General features: G+C 45.0%; 1 long non-coding RNA gene across 1 annotated transcript in view; it reads left to right on the forward strand.

Moving 5' to 3' along the window:
* The window catches only part of LOC119518659, a 50,785-nt gene extending 45,436 nt beyond the window's left edge, over window positions 1–5,349 (forward strand). The window contains exon 3 of the long non-coding RNA XR_005213810.1: window positions 5,227–5,349. This is a non-coding gene — a long non-coding RNA (uncharacterized LOC119518659). The remainder of the gene's footprint in view (window positions 1–5,226) is intronic.
* Window positions 5,350–14,778: the final 9,429 nt, after the last annotated feature.

A 14,778-nucleotide genomic window follows, 5' to 3' on the forward strand; every position in this document is an offset into this window, starting at 1 on the left:
ATTAGGTTACTTCAAATGAGATGTGACCCACCTCATTCAAGGTGGGTCTTAATCCTCTGACTGGAGTCCTTTCCAAGAGGACAAAACACACACAGAAGCTAAGAGAGATGGAAGAAGCTTACAGAGCAAATACCCAGAGAAGCTAAGACAGGACCCACAAAAGCTGAAGCCACTGAAGCTGGGAGCTGGAAGCAATGAAAGCTGGGACAGAAGGACCAGCAGATGCTGCCATGTGCCTTCCCATGTGGCAGAGTGTCCTGGATGCCAGCAGCCTGTCTTCAGAGCCCAGGTATTGTCCTGTTGGTGGCTTGAGTTGGGACATCTTCATGGCCTAAGAACTGTAATTTGTAAGTTAATAAATCTCCATTGCAAAAGTCAAACCATTTCTAGTATATTGCATTCTGGCAGCTTTAGCAAACTGAAACAGTGTCCCAAAAGTGTCTTAGGTTATTTTTGCTTTTCGTAATTCTTTTTTCTTGCTGTTCCTCAGCATGACTCATTTCAATTGTCTTGTCTTCAAGATTGCTGGTTCTTTCTTCTTCCAGCTCCAACCTGATGTCAAAACCCTCCTGGCAATTTTTCATTTCAGTTATTGCAGTCTTCAACTCCAGTTTTTCTGTTTGGTTCCTTTTAAAAATTTCTAGCTCTCATATTGCTCATTCATTGTTTTCCTTGTCCGGCGCCGCCCCGCTCGACCCCTGTTCCCCGGCCGGCGAGGGGAGAAACAAGGGATGAGAGAGAGAGAGATGCAGACCACGCAAACTGACCTGGCTGGAAGTCACGACTCGAGCCACACGGCGGTTGCGAGAGCAAGTCTTTTACTGAAGCTAGATAAGCATTCTCTGTTACAGGTTTCCACGCGGGGCAGAGTGCCTCGCGGGAGAGCAGCCTCGATGTGGCCGTCAGGTACGGCTCCTAGTGGGCTGTCTCCCCGAGGTTCGCTTGGGCAAACTCTTAAGTACTCTACTCATAACCAATGATCTAGCGCCGCGCATATGCACTCAATTGGCAGATAGGAATAGTGAGTGTGCACGTCATAAGCGGAAGCAGGATATGGGCGCCATCTTGGCTCATTCGATGGGCGGGGGGACTTTGGAGCAGGTTTACAGCGCATGCGCTACGCCCGTCCCGGGAGACGGCTCTCCACATCTCCCCCTTTATTATTTATATCGACCCAGTGTCCCCAGTGATGAGTGTGCTCCCGTGAACCCAGATGGCTCACAATTTGTTCCGGTGCTTTGGGGAGTCTGGACTAGGTCTCAGCCATTTAGCGGCGGAGCCTCTAGCACCGACCAGAATGCTCACCTCATATGGAGACAGGAGAGTCCGTGAGCTGGAAACAACATGACTCTCCCTGCAGTGCTTTGCCTTGCAACTGGGGGACAAAGGCGGGGGCAGGGATAGCATTAACCAGAGTCGGAGGCGTCACTAGGCGTCCCTATGCATTGGCTAGAGTCAAGTCTGGCCACAACTATGACTCTGCCTTAGGGACCTACCTGAGACAAAAATTATGACTGCTGGCGTCGCCCGTTATACCCGGGACACAGCTGCGCGCTTAGCTACAAACCTCGCTCCCGAGTGCCCCGCCCGAGGCGGCCAGGATGGGGTATGGCCATCAGAATGGTCGCTGTTGGGGGTATCAAAGGTGGAGGACATAGCCATCATAGTGGTAACACGGTACTGCCGCGCTTGAAACAGGCGTTCTAGCAAAGATTTAACAATGACTAATCCCACCAATGGTCCCACCATCAAGAGAATCCAATTAGTCAAATTGGGCCAAGAGAACCAAGAGGTGACTTGGTCCCACAGATTTTTTACAGTCTCGCCCAGTGTGGAAAGGTCGAAACTAACAGGCTTCAATTTCCTAATGTTCTCAAGTCCCTGAAGGTCGGATTTCACTTGGTCGGAGAGATTGGTGAAGTTGGGGAGATAAGTGTCCTTGAGCCACTCGGCGACATCTTGCTGCTCCTCTGTCAAGTTCACCCTAACCGGGGTGACACAAAGCCTCCCGAATAACCATCGGGTATCACACGTCTGCTGGAGAACTCTCCAGAGTCCATCTATTTCTAGTCCAAGTTCATCTATCTCCGCTAGGAGTTTCTGAATGGCCTGGAAATTTAAGTTCAGCATCTGATTGTGGCGGCGTAGCACGTCTCGGGTAAGGTATGCCTCTTGGACGCCTAGACTTAGAGAAGGGGATATTGTTAAGTGAAACAACTTGAGAAACAGGGCCAACCCAGTCGGTTGCCTTGACGGGGAGCCAGACATAACTTGGGCGATACACTAGGATAGCGGGGCGGCGAGGCATCCGGGTCTTTGGAGCGGTTGCAGACTGTAGGAGCAAACCCCGGAAGGAAAAGGCACCTTTGAGTCTCATTTTTACTCAAGATCCCTTCACAAGACTGGCGGCTCTTCCCTGTAACGTTAAGAAATTCAAGCAAGACTCCCTTACTTAACTCGCCATTACCAGTTTCACAAGTAGCATTCGCCGCAACTGTGGTGTTGACAACCTTGACAGAGAGGTTAGCAAAAGAGAGGATCAGTGTGTCATTGGTGAGGGGGAAGGACTCGTTGAAGCTTGTGGAGGAAATATTTCTGTCAGAAGGCAGGTGGTGGAGACCTAGAGACAGGGTACGAGTGAAAAACACAGGAGAGGCGGGAGACCCAGCAGAGAATGGGGCCAGGGTCGGGGGATGATGCCACAGGCCCCAAAGACCACTCTCCTGCGCTACCACAGTTCCACTAAAAAAGAAAAAGGCAGATTAGAAGGATTGCTATAGGAGAGCAAAGAACAGAGTTACCGATCCTCTTTTTGGGCAACCGCGGGGTGGTCAGTCCTACTATTATCGTCTTGTCGGTCGTCGCCATCATCAGCAGGGTCGGAGGCTTGGTGTATATTGCTGAGTGAGGCCTGAGCCTCTCCCTTACCTGTTAGCTTTTTCCAGGCACCCACAAAACAGCGGAAGATCTGGGCGTAGACCTCTTGTGGGAAACCCGTTTGGTTCTGGGCATGGGCGCCTCTCCCCAACAGCATGTCAGCATTCCACCCGCCACGTCTCCCCGCCGCATTCCTTGCGGCCTGCTCTTCAGCTAACTCCTCAAACCATGCTTTCCAATCTATGAATCGGCCTGACGGCAAGCAAGCACGGGCTAGCTGAAAAATATCTGCGGGTGTATGATTTAGAGCAGAGAGGTTCTCGATCATGTTCAAGGTATAAGGGGCATTGGGGCCATACTGATGGACGGCCTGCCTCAATTCCCTCAATAGTTTGTAATCATATGATTCGTGCTGATTGCCACCTTGGGGATTGATAATAACCGGGTACATTTCTGAGACTGGCTGCGGCTCAAGTGGCTGGTAGCCACCCAGCATGCCAAAAGGTCTAAATGTTGTGAAAGGGTTCCATCTCCAGAAATGTCTCCCACCACTACCTAATGGCAAAGGGTCCTGAGGGCCTGTGTACTCGGGCGGGGGGTACGGCAAAGGTTGCCCCTCCCCTGACCGGCCCATCGAGGTTTCCGGGTCTGGCAGCAAAGGATAATTACATTTACTGGGCATGGCCACTAGAGGGAGCTCTCGGCGAGGTCCTTTGGTGGGACCGCCCAAGGCGTCAGTTGGGAGCTGGGGTGTCCCTGGGGGTGCAGCGGTAGACATTGGCGGGGCGGAAGGCCGCACGGGTGTGGCGGGAGGCTCCTCCCACTCAAGTAGCGGGGATGCTTCCGCCTCCTCGCCAGTATCGCTATCTGACTCTGAGTCAGAGTCACTGGACTCCGGCGGTTTGCCCTTATAGGAGCCGTCCGCTGACGAAACTGACTGGGTTTCTTGGAGCGCGCACCGTGCTTCTTGCAAGGCAGAGGACGGGCTTAGGCCGGCAGCCGATTCTAGTTCAAGGACCGCACGGACGGTCTCCCATATGGGTACTAGAATCGGGTCCATACACACGCCCGTCTGGCGCGCTCGGTCTATGTCGCGACCGAGCTTCATCCAAGAGGGTAGGCTAAGGCTGCCGGTGCAGGCAAACCAAGGGGCAAAAGTATCAACATCATCAAGAAAACGCTGAAGGGAGCTTTTCCTGACCGAGATACCCCGTTGTTTCAAAAGGTTCTTTAAGGGAGCTAAGAGAGGTGAACTTCCGGACTGCCCCATGATTGCAGTCGGCACTATACTTCAGTCACTCGGAGAGCTCTTCCGAGTCCCCCGGGGTCACCTGAAAACCCACGGGCCCTAACTATCATGTAATAAGACGCACTCACCTTCTCGCGTTGATCAGGCGCGGGAAGTCCGCCGTAAGCTCGATGCGCAGCGCTGCTCTCCTCACAGAGGGACCGTCGAGAGCGAGGCAGGAGGAGGAGCTTCCCCGTACGGGCCACCACTTGTCCGGCGCCGCCCCGCTCGACCCCTGTTCCCCGGCCGGCGAGGGGAGAAACAAGGGATGAGAGAGAGAGAGATGCAGACCACGCAAACTGACCTGGCTGGAAGTCACGACTCGAGCCACACGGCGGTTGCGAGAGCAAGTCTTTTACTGAAGCTAGATAAGCATTCTCTGTTACAGGTTTCCACGCGGGGCAGAGTGCCTCGCGGGAGAGCAGCCTCGATGTGGCCGTCAGGTACGGCTCCTAGTGGGCTGTCTCCCCGAGGTTCGCTTGGGCAAACTCTTAAGTACTCTACTCATAACCAATGATCTAGCGCCGCGCATATGCACTCAATTGGCAGATAGGAATAGTGAGTGTGCACGTCATAAGCGGAAGCAGGATATGGGCGCCATCTTGGCTCATTCGATGGGCGGGGGGACTTTGGAGCAGGTTTACAGCGCATGCGCTATGCCCGTCCCGGGAGACGGCTCTCCACATTTCCTGATATCCTTTAGTTATTTCTCTGTATTTTCCTTCATTTCCCTGAGCATTTTTTTTCCAGATGAGTGGTTTCCAGCTCTTACCAACAAGAATTTTTATTATTGGTCCCTTTTGTGGATTTTGTGTTTCTAAAGATTTGTCTATCAATACATTCTCTTGTACTTATTAGACAAAGCACACAACTACAAATCAGCTCTTCTGATTAGCACAAGGAGATCAAGTTATTTACCTTACTAAGTTACCATGACTTGCACTGAATATGTAAAAAGAAGACATTTGTTATTAGCTTTTGAAGCTTTAATATAGGTGTGATTTCTGAAAAGCTTTTACAAATACTGAAGATAGCTTCCGGATCCTCTTTTTTCTTTTAAGGATCTTTGGAGATTCACATGAACTACTGGATTTGACACATGCAGTCACCATCAATGTTCCGAGGAGAAGAACATTTACTGACTTCTTGAAATTATAATTAACTTCAATAAATTACAAGCCTGGATTTTTCTTAGTTACTTCTTCATTAAAGGCTCATTATGGCTTTAAAAAAGATGTAGAAAACATTTGTGAATTTAGATAAGCATTTTAAAATATAAGGTAAGACTACAATGCAGTGAAAAGTATTCCTCTGTCACTTGGTAACTGGATTGGAAGGCAATCTCCAGAATTCCAGAAATGTTCTAAACAAGAAAGCACGAATGGAAATATCATTTTAATTTATAATTAGGATAAACTGCATTCAACTAGGAATCAAGGGATCTGGGTTCTAGTACCATCTTATATGGTGTGATCTTGATTAAGTCTCTCAGCCTTTGGAAACTAGAAGCTCCATCATAAAATGAAAGGGGTGAAGTGAAATCATCTTGAATATCTTTCCCAGCTCTGTTATTTTATAGTGCCATGAAATCATAGTTACATGTTCCAAGCTGTTTTGGGTCAGGGATTTTAAACCCTGAAATCAATGTATAGTACTTTTTTAATTCCTACTTCTTTTTTTTAGTATTATTCTTAATCAAAAATATATATTCCCATGTTTTTCTGTGTTTAAATATGTTTTCCTATTTAACAGCCTCTTCATTGTTAGCAGTAAAACGTTTCTCAAGGATGTATTTTTCATTTCTGGCCTCTACTTATCTTCAGCTTGCTTTTTCAATTTCTCCAAGATCACTTCTGGAGTTGTGGAGGCCAAAAGCTTCACCACTTTCTCACGAGATTTACCACCCTTATCCAAAACCACATCACTCCTCCTGAGTTCTAAGACCTTGGAAAGGTATTGACAGAGCCCTGCATTAGCCTCGCCTTCTGAGAGAGGTGCTGCAATGGCTACATTTATGGCTTCAGGTGTCAAATCTTGTTCGTTGCACCAGCTTTCTTAGGCATCTCGATGCCAAAAAGGAACTGAACAGCGTGCAAGTACCGTGTCCTGCCACGAGCTGCCTCACCCCACAGCAGAGCCACAGCAGCCCCACCTGGCACCGGAAGGTCCCTGAGCACTTTTAAGATCAGTGTTTTAAAGGCTTTGTTCAGTATGTCTACATTCGCGTCTTCTTCATTGCTGTTTTCTGAATTTTTATCCTCTTCCTTTGGCTGGACCATCACTTCCTGTTGCTTTGCTTGTCTTCTACTCTTTTGTTGCACAGTGTAAATGTTAATATTCTAAAATGTTAACTCTGGAGTTTATTCCCTGAGATGTCTGTTTCTTGATTCTGTAACCAACTGGTGATAAGACAGAGATTTTCTTGAGCTTCAGTCCTCTTATCAGGGAGGTCTGCCCAAGGCAAATGCAGAGTGAGGGTCCTCGCTGTTCTTTCCCAGCCCGTGTCTTGTCCTGGGCTAGTGCCTTTTGGTTGTCTTGGAGCTCCCCTGTTTACAGGAGTTTGAATGTCCCTCTGTCTCCCAAGACACAGACCTCCCATTCCTGATGTTTAAAGCAGACAAGCTTTTGCCCCAGACTTTCCGCCTCTGTAATTTATTGCATTCCTTTCATTGTCTCAAGCTGCTTTAACCTGGAGGGCAAATTTTGGTAGGGGGCACACCAGGGAGGAGTCTCCCACATCAGTCTTTCCCAGCCCAAACAGGGCCATGGACCCATGAACAGAGCACAGACCAGCTCCAAAGTGCCCTGTGGGGAGGATCAGGAGGGTCATCAGGAACTTTTCCCATGGCTCCCCAAAGCTGAGCTTTCTTGACTGCCCAACAAGTGCAGCCCTTCAGCTCACTGTCCCCCACAGCCCTGAGGAAGTGCTATGTGTTTAAGTCTCCTAAGCTGCTGCCTTTGTCTGGGGTGGTTTGGAACAATGACCTCTCTCAGACCTGAGTCCCTAGTGATGCAAAGTTGCTAATCAAAAGCCATGATCAGTGATCAGCTGTGCCCACCCCTGGTCTTAGGAAAGAGGATTTTTAGATCCCTTTCTGTCACCAGCGGGCAAGGCAGGGTCTGCTGCAGGAGTGGGGGATGGGCACTGGTGGCTGCCACACAGAGAGAGCAGTTTACTAGTGTTTACCGTAATTCACCAAGCTCGTCCTTCTGTCCTTCCCTGGACTGTGTTCTACTGGCCTCTGGAGTTTACAAATAGCTGTTTCAGACAGTATCTGCCTGTGTAATTGATGTTGTGGTGAAAGGACTGAATTCTAGAACCTTCTACCCTATTATCTTCCCACAATCCTCCCATCCTCTTACGTTTAACCTATATGTGTCTTTGTATTTAAAACAGGTTACCTCAGCTTTTGCACATCTGGAAAAGGATTCTGCCTTTTTTGTTTGCTTGTTTGTTTTTTTTGTGTGTGTGTTTTTTATTGAGATTGTTCACATACCATATAATTATCCAAAGATCCAAAGTGTACAATCAATTGCCCCCAGTACCATCATAGAGTTGTACATGCATCACCACAATTAACTTTTTTTCAATTTTTAAAACATTTTCATTAATCCAGAAAAGAAATAAAGACAAAAAAAGGAAACTCGAATCCTCCCAGACCCCTAACCACCCCCCTCCATTGTTGACTCATATTGGTATAGACCATTTGTTACTGTTGATGATAGAATGCTAAAATACTACTAACTGTAGTATATTGTTGGCAATAGGTATATCTTTCCCTATATGCCCCTCTATTATTAACTTCTATTTATAGAGTCATACATTTGTTCTGGCTCATGAAAGAGATTTCTAATATTTGTACAGTTAATCACAGACATTGCTCAATACAAGGTTCACTGTTTTATACATTCCCATCTTTTAACCTCCAACTTTCCTTCTAGTGACATACATGACTCTAAGTTTCCCCTTTCTGACACATTCACCCACCATTCAGCACTGTTGGTTATTCTCACAATGTGCTACCATCACCTCTGTTCATTTCCAAACATTTAAGTTCAACCCAGTTGAACATTCTGCTCATAAAAAGAAAGCACTTCCCCTTCTTTAGCCTCATTCTATATCCTGGAAAATTATATTTCATGTCTATGAGTTTATATATTATAATTCGTCCATATCAATGAGATTCTGCAATACTTGTCCTTATGTGTCTCGCTTATTTCACTCAATATAGTGCCCTCAAGTTTTCTTCATCAACCCATTTTTTAAAGGTGGTTTTGTTCACACACCGTACATTCTGTCCTAAGCAAACACTCAATAGTTCCCTGTATAGTCACATATTTATGTATTCACCACCCTCACCTCTATCTATATAAGGACATCTCCATTTCTTCCACAAATCGGGAGGAAGAGTCAAAGGAGGTAGAGAGACAAAAGAAAAAGAAAAAAGAAAGAGAAAAAAAAACAAAAAACAAACAAAAAAAACCCAAACATGACTGCTAGGAAGCACCAAAAGGAAAGATAGCATTAAACTAAAGTAGAATAAAGAGTCAGACAACATCACCAATGCCAAGAGTCCCATACCCCTCCCTTGTGCCCCCCTCTTATATGCATTTAGCTTTGATATATTGCCTGTCTTACATTAAAGGAAGCATAATACAATGTTTCTGTTAATTATAGTCTCTAGTTTGCATTGATTGTATTTTTCCCCCAATACCTCCCTATTTTTAACACTTTGCAAGGTTGACATATGTTTGTTCTCCCTAATGAAAAAACATATTCATACCTTTTATCACAATTGTTGAGCATTCTGGGTTTCACTGCATTATACAGTCCCAGTCTTTATCTTTCCTCTTTCCTTCTAGTGTCCCACATGCTCCTAACCTTCTTTTTCAACCATATTCATAGTCATCTGTGTTCAGTGTACTTACCTTGCAGTGCCACCATCACCCAAAACTGTGTTCCAAACCTCTCACTCCTGTCTTTTCCTATCTGTCTGTACCTCCCTTTAGTATTTCCTGTAGAGCAGGTTTCTTATTCACAAATACTATCATTATCTGTTTGTCACAGAATATTTTAAACTCTCCCTCATATTTGAAGGACAGTTTTGCTGGATATAGGTTTCTTGGTTGGTGGTTTTTCTCTTTCAGTATCTTAAATATATCACACCACTTCCTTCTTGCCTCCATGGTTTCTGCTGAGAAATCTGCACGTAGTTTTATCAAGCTTCCTTTGTATGTGATGGATCGCTTTTCTCTTGCTGCTTTCAGGATTCTCTCTTTGTCTTTGACATTTGATAATGTGATTATTAAGTGTCTTGGTGTATGCCTATTCAGATCTATTCTGTTTGGGGTATACTGTTCTTCTTGGATCTGTAATTTTATGTCTTTCATAAGAGATGGGAAATTTTCATTGGTTATTTCCTCTGTTATTGCTTCTGCCACTTTTCTCCTCTCTTCCCCTTCTGGGACACCAATGACATGTACATTCATGTGTTTCATGTTGTCATTCAATTCCCTGAGACATTGCTCATATTTTTCCCTTCTTTTCCCTATCTGTTCTTTTGTGTGTAGGTTTTGAGGTTTCTTGTCCTCCAGTTCCTAGTGTTTTCTTCTGTCTCTTGAAATCTGCTGTTGTATGTCTCCATTGTGTCTTTCAACTCTTGTGTTGTGCCTTTCATTTCCATAGATTCTGCCAGTTGTTTTTTCAAACTTTCTATTTCTACCTTGTATATGCCCAGTGTTTTCATTATATGCTTCATCTCTTTTGCCATATCTTCCCTAAACTTTTTGAATTGATTTAACATTAGTTGTTTAAATTCCTGTATCTCAGTTGAAGTGTAAGTTTGTTCCTTTGACTGGGCCATAACGTTTCCTTAGTGTAGGTTGTAGTTTTCTGTTGTGTAGGCATCTGGTTTCCTTGGTTACCCCAATCAGGTTTTCCCAGACCAGAACAAGCTCAGGCCCCAGGAGGAGGAAATATTCAGTATCTGGTTTCCCTGGGGGTGTGTCTTAGGAGACTGATGCAATCTTTGAGGCTTCAAGCTACTGTGCTTTTCCTAACCTGCCCAGCAGGTGGCATCTGTCAGCCTGTAGCTCCTGATTGGTGTAAGGAGGTGTGGCCTATGGCTGTTTTCCCCCAGGCTCTAGGGTCTTGTTCTGAATGGAAGGCAGGTGGTAGATCTAGGCACCCCCTCTTTCCTCTTAGGGAAGATGCCCTCCCTAGGGTGATTTTATTTGCATTTAAATAGGTTCTTTGTTTCTCTGACTCTGCTATCTCCACCCTTGTCTGGGTCCGAGCGCTGCTAGCTGAAAATGGCTGAGGCTTTCTCCACTGCAGAGTGCTGTGAGCTGAAAATGGCTGAGGCTTTCTCCACTGAGAAACAAGGGACACCTCTTCAAGAACATTGTTCTACTTTGCTAATGCTGCCAGAATGCAAAACACCAAAAATGGATTGGCTTTTATAAATGGGGTTTATTTGGTTACACAGTTGCAGTCTTAAAGCCATAAGTGTCCAAGGTTAACACATCAACAAGCAGGTAACTTCACTGGAGGATGGCCAATGGGGTCCGGAAAACCTCTGTTAGCTGGGAAGGCACGTGGCTGGTGTCTGCTCCAAGTTCTGGTTTCAAAATGGCTTTCTCCTCTCTAGGCTGCAGCTCCTCTTCAAAACGTCACTCTCAGTTGCTCTTGGGGCATTTGTCCTCTCTTAGCTTCTCTGGCTCCTCTCTCAGCTCCTGTGCATTCTTCAAAGTGTCCCTCTGGGCTGTAGCGAGCTCACTCCTTCTGTCTCAGCTTATATAGTGCTCTAGTAAACTAATCAAGGCCCACGCTGAATGGGTGGGGTCACACCTCCATGGAAATCATCCAATGAAAAGATCTCACCCACAGTTGAGTGACCACATCTCCATGGAAACATCCAACCAAAAGTCTCCAACCCAATCAACACCAATACTTTTTCTGCCCACACAAGATAGCATCAAAGATAATGACATTTTGGGGGACATATTACATCCAACCCAGCACAAACATCAACTAGATATGTCCCCTTTGCTTATAAAGTCGACACCCCTGTTCAACATGAGCAGTTTAGAGTGGTCACTGCCTAGACATCCCTGATAATCAGGAAAGTGATTAAACTAGAGGAAGGGGTAGCAACAGACAAGATGGAATTTTAACAAAGGATTATGAATACTGAATCTTTATATAATTTTCTTTTCCTTAGTTGCTAGGGTATTAGAATAGTTAGAAAGAAAAAAGTGAAATAGTGGAACTGTAATCCATAATATCCTTTGAAATTTGTTGTATGGCTACTTGTTAGATTGTAATTTGAAAGCTATACCTTTCTGTTCATATGCTATATTTCACAATAAGGAAATAACTGAAACTATGATACTATAATTCATAGTAACTTTGGAAATTTCCTATATATCTACTAGCTAAATCATGTTTTGTGTGTATGTTATGTTTCATAGCAAGGGAATAACTGGAACTGTGGAATTGTGATCTATAATATTCTTTGAGTTTGCTATTTGTTAAATTTCACTTGGAAAGTTATCACTTTTATGTATAGATGTTATATTCTACAAAAAAAAATTAATTGAAGAAAAGGGAGGAACAGAAAGCCCCCTTTCAGGGTCATTCCACAGCCTCCAGTTTAGCCCATCAGCCAGATATAGCAGCCGGTCATCTGGGCTCCCCCTCCCGAGACAGAGAAGTCCCCTGACTCTTTAAGGTGAGTCGCCACTAAAAGCCTCTGTCTGCTTATTGGGGATTTGCAGTTTGCATTAAGCAGTCCATGTTTGCCAATTAAAAGCCCAGTTGAAGCTGGACTAAGGTATATTCACTTGTTCAGCGAGTGCTGCTCTCTATCACAGCAAGGCTTTGCCATTCGGGCTGCCATGGGGGAAGGGGGCTCCCGCTGGGATCCGCAGTTTCTACTCACAGATTCCACACTGCAGTCTCAGGCTTTCCTCCCAGTTCAGGTTGATTCACGATGTGTGGGCAGTCACGATCGTCCCCCAGCAGTCATTCCAGATCATTTACTAGTTGTTCCTGGTTGTTTATTAGTTGCTCCGGGGGGACTAACTAACTTTCACTCCTCTCTATGCCACCATCTTCTTCCCTGATTCTGTCTTTGTCTTTGAAAAATATTTTCATTAGGTATAGAATTCTGGGTTGACAGTTTCTTCTTTGAATACTTTAAAGATGTTGCCCCACTGACTTCTCACTTGCAGAGTTTCTAATAAGAAATCTGCTGTCATAATTATCTTTGTTTCTCTGTACATAAAGTGGCTTTTTTTCTTCTGGCTTCTTTAAAAATTGTTTCTTTAACACTGTTTTGAGCAACTTGATTATGATGCGCCTTGGTGTAATATATTCATGTTTTTTGTGCTTGGAGTTCATTGAGCTTTTTAGATTGTGGGTTTATAGTTTCCATAAAGTTAGGAAAATTTGGAGCTATCATTTCTTCAAATATGTTTTCTGACCCTACCCTCTCGTTCTAGAACTCTAATTACATGTATATTAGGCTGCTGAATGTTGACCCATGGCACACGTGTTTTTCTCCTATTTTCCTTTCTTTTTATTATTTTTTCTCCGCGTATTTCACCTTGGATAGTTTCTATTGCTAAGTCTTTGAGTTCACTAATATTTTCTTCTGCAATGTGTAATTGCCTATCAATCCTATCTGAAGTACTTTTCAGTCTCAGACATTGTGGTCTTCATTTCTAGTCGTTTAATTTGGGTCTTTTTTTAATATATCTTCCATAACTCTAATTAGCTTTTTAACGTATGGAATATAGTCATAATAACTTCTTTAATGTCCTTGTCTACTCATTCTAACATCTGTATCAATTGAGTGATTTTTCTCATCATGGGTCATATTTTCCTGTTTCTTTCATGCATAGTAATTTGTAAATGGATGACAGACATAGTAAATTTTGTCTTTCTGGATGCTGAATATTTCATATCCCCATGAGTGTTTGAGCTTTGTTCTGGATGAAGTTAAGTTACTTGGAAATGGTTTGAGCCTTTGGGGTCTTATTTTTAAGGTTTGTTATGCATAGCTAGAATAATGCTCAGTCTAGGAGTAATGACTTCCCAATACTCAGGCAAGACCTCCTGAGCATTCTACCCAATGTCTTGTGACTTATCAGGTTTTCTCGTCTGGCTGGTCAGAACAGGCACTACCCCCAGTCCTGTGTGAGCTCTCGGCACTTCACTCTGATCCTTGGGATGGTTCTTTCCCAGCCACAGATAGTTTCCTCACATGCACACACTGATTAGTATTCTGCTGATCCCCAAGGGGAGCCTTCTGAAGATCTCCAGAGTTTTCTCTCTCTGGGCAGCAATCTCCACCCTGGTCCTCTCTCCTGCAAACTCTGGTCACCTTGGTCTCCAGACTCAGCTCCATCACCTCCACTCAGAGAATCTGTCAGTCTCTCACTGGATTCCCCCTCCTTATGCCATGATTAAGGCAGTAAGATGGTGAGATTATAGGGTTCATCTGGTTTGTTTCCTGTCTCTCATGGAACATGGTCTTTTGTTTCTTAATGTCAGTGTCTTGCAAACTATCACTTCTATCTTTTGACTTCTACCTTTTGTCCAGTTTTTTTGGTTGTTCAGGCAGGAAGGTAAATCTGGTCTAGGTTACTCCCTATCTTGACTAGAGGTAGAAGCTCCTTCTCTAATGACTAATGAATTCTCACAACTTATTTCAAATATCGCCTCCTTCAGGCAGCCTTCCCTGATAGTCCCTAGACCAGATTAGATGCTCCTGCTATGGGCCACCCACCCCTCCATTCCGAGTCACAGCTCCTCCTCTGTCATAGTTCTTATTAGTCTGCATTGTTCATGCTTGTTTTTTCCTCCGTCTCCCCAGCTAGACCATAGCTCCGAAACAGAGGGCCCGTGTCTTACCTGCTAGTTTCTGCCTGGCACATAGAGCTGCTTGATGAAGGTCAACAGTTTTGAATAGGTTTTAACTCCAGATGACCCGAACAATGTTATTGGGGATTTCCAGTCAGATGCTGGGGACAGAGAAATTTCATCTAGAAAGGTGTGGGTGAAAGATGCTGCTAAATCACCTGTTCCTACATTCAAGACCCCAGAACTCACAGTGGGAGGCCAGCCAAGCAAGGAGCTTAAAAGAAGGGGTGAGCCTCCCAAGGACGCGGGCAGCCTGGTGTCAGAATGAAACACCTGTGCAGATGCAGGCCTGTGGTTCATCCCAACTCCCCGCCTCCCCCAAACCTCCAAGAGTCTGGAGAAAGCCCCCAGCCCAGGCAGTTAGGGAGTTCAACAAGTTTGCAAAATGACTGGATTTCAAATGATATTCAAGTCGGTACTAGGTGAGGCCAAAAAAAAAAAAAAAAAAAAAGCTCACTGTATTTCAAAGAATGAAAAGTCTTCCCCACCCTCCCTTTCCTTTCTTTCCAATGATGGCATTTCCATAAGAGAAACTGCTTCATAGACCCGCTCCCTTTAAATTATTTTCTAATGATCCAGGCAGTCACACGCGCCGGCTGCCTCTCCTTGGCTCACCTTTCCTTTCAATTACTCTCGTTCTCAAGCCGAACAACGGCCGCCGCGCAGCCCCTCCTCACTGCGACTG

Source organism: Choloepus didactylus, chromosome 22, assembly GCF_015220235.1.
Source record: "Choloepus didactylus isolate mChoDid1 chromosome 22, mChoDid1.pri, whole genome shotgun sequence".
NCBI lineage: Eukaryota > Metazoa > Chordata > Mammalia > Pilosa > Megalonychidae > Choloepus > Choloepus didactylus.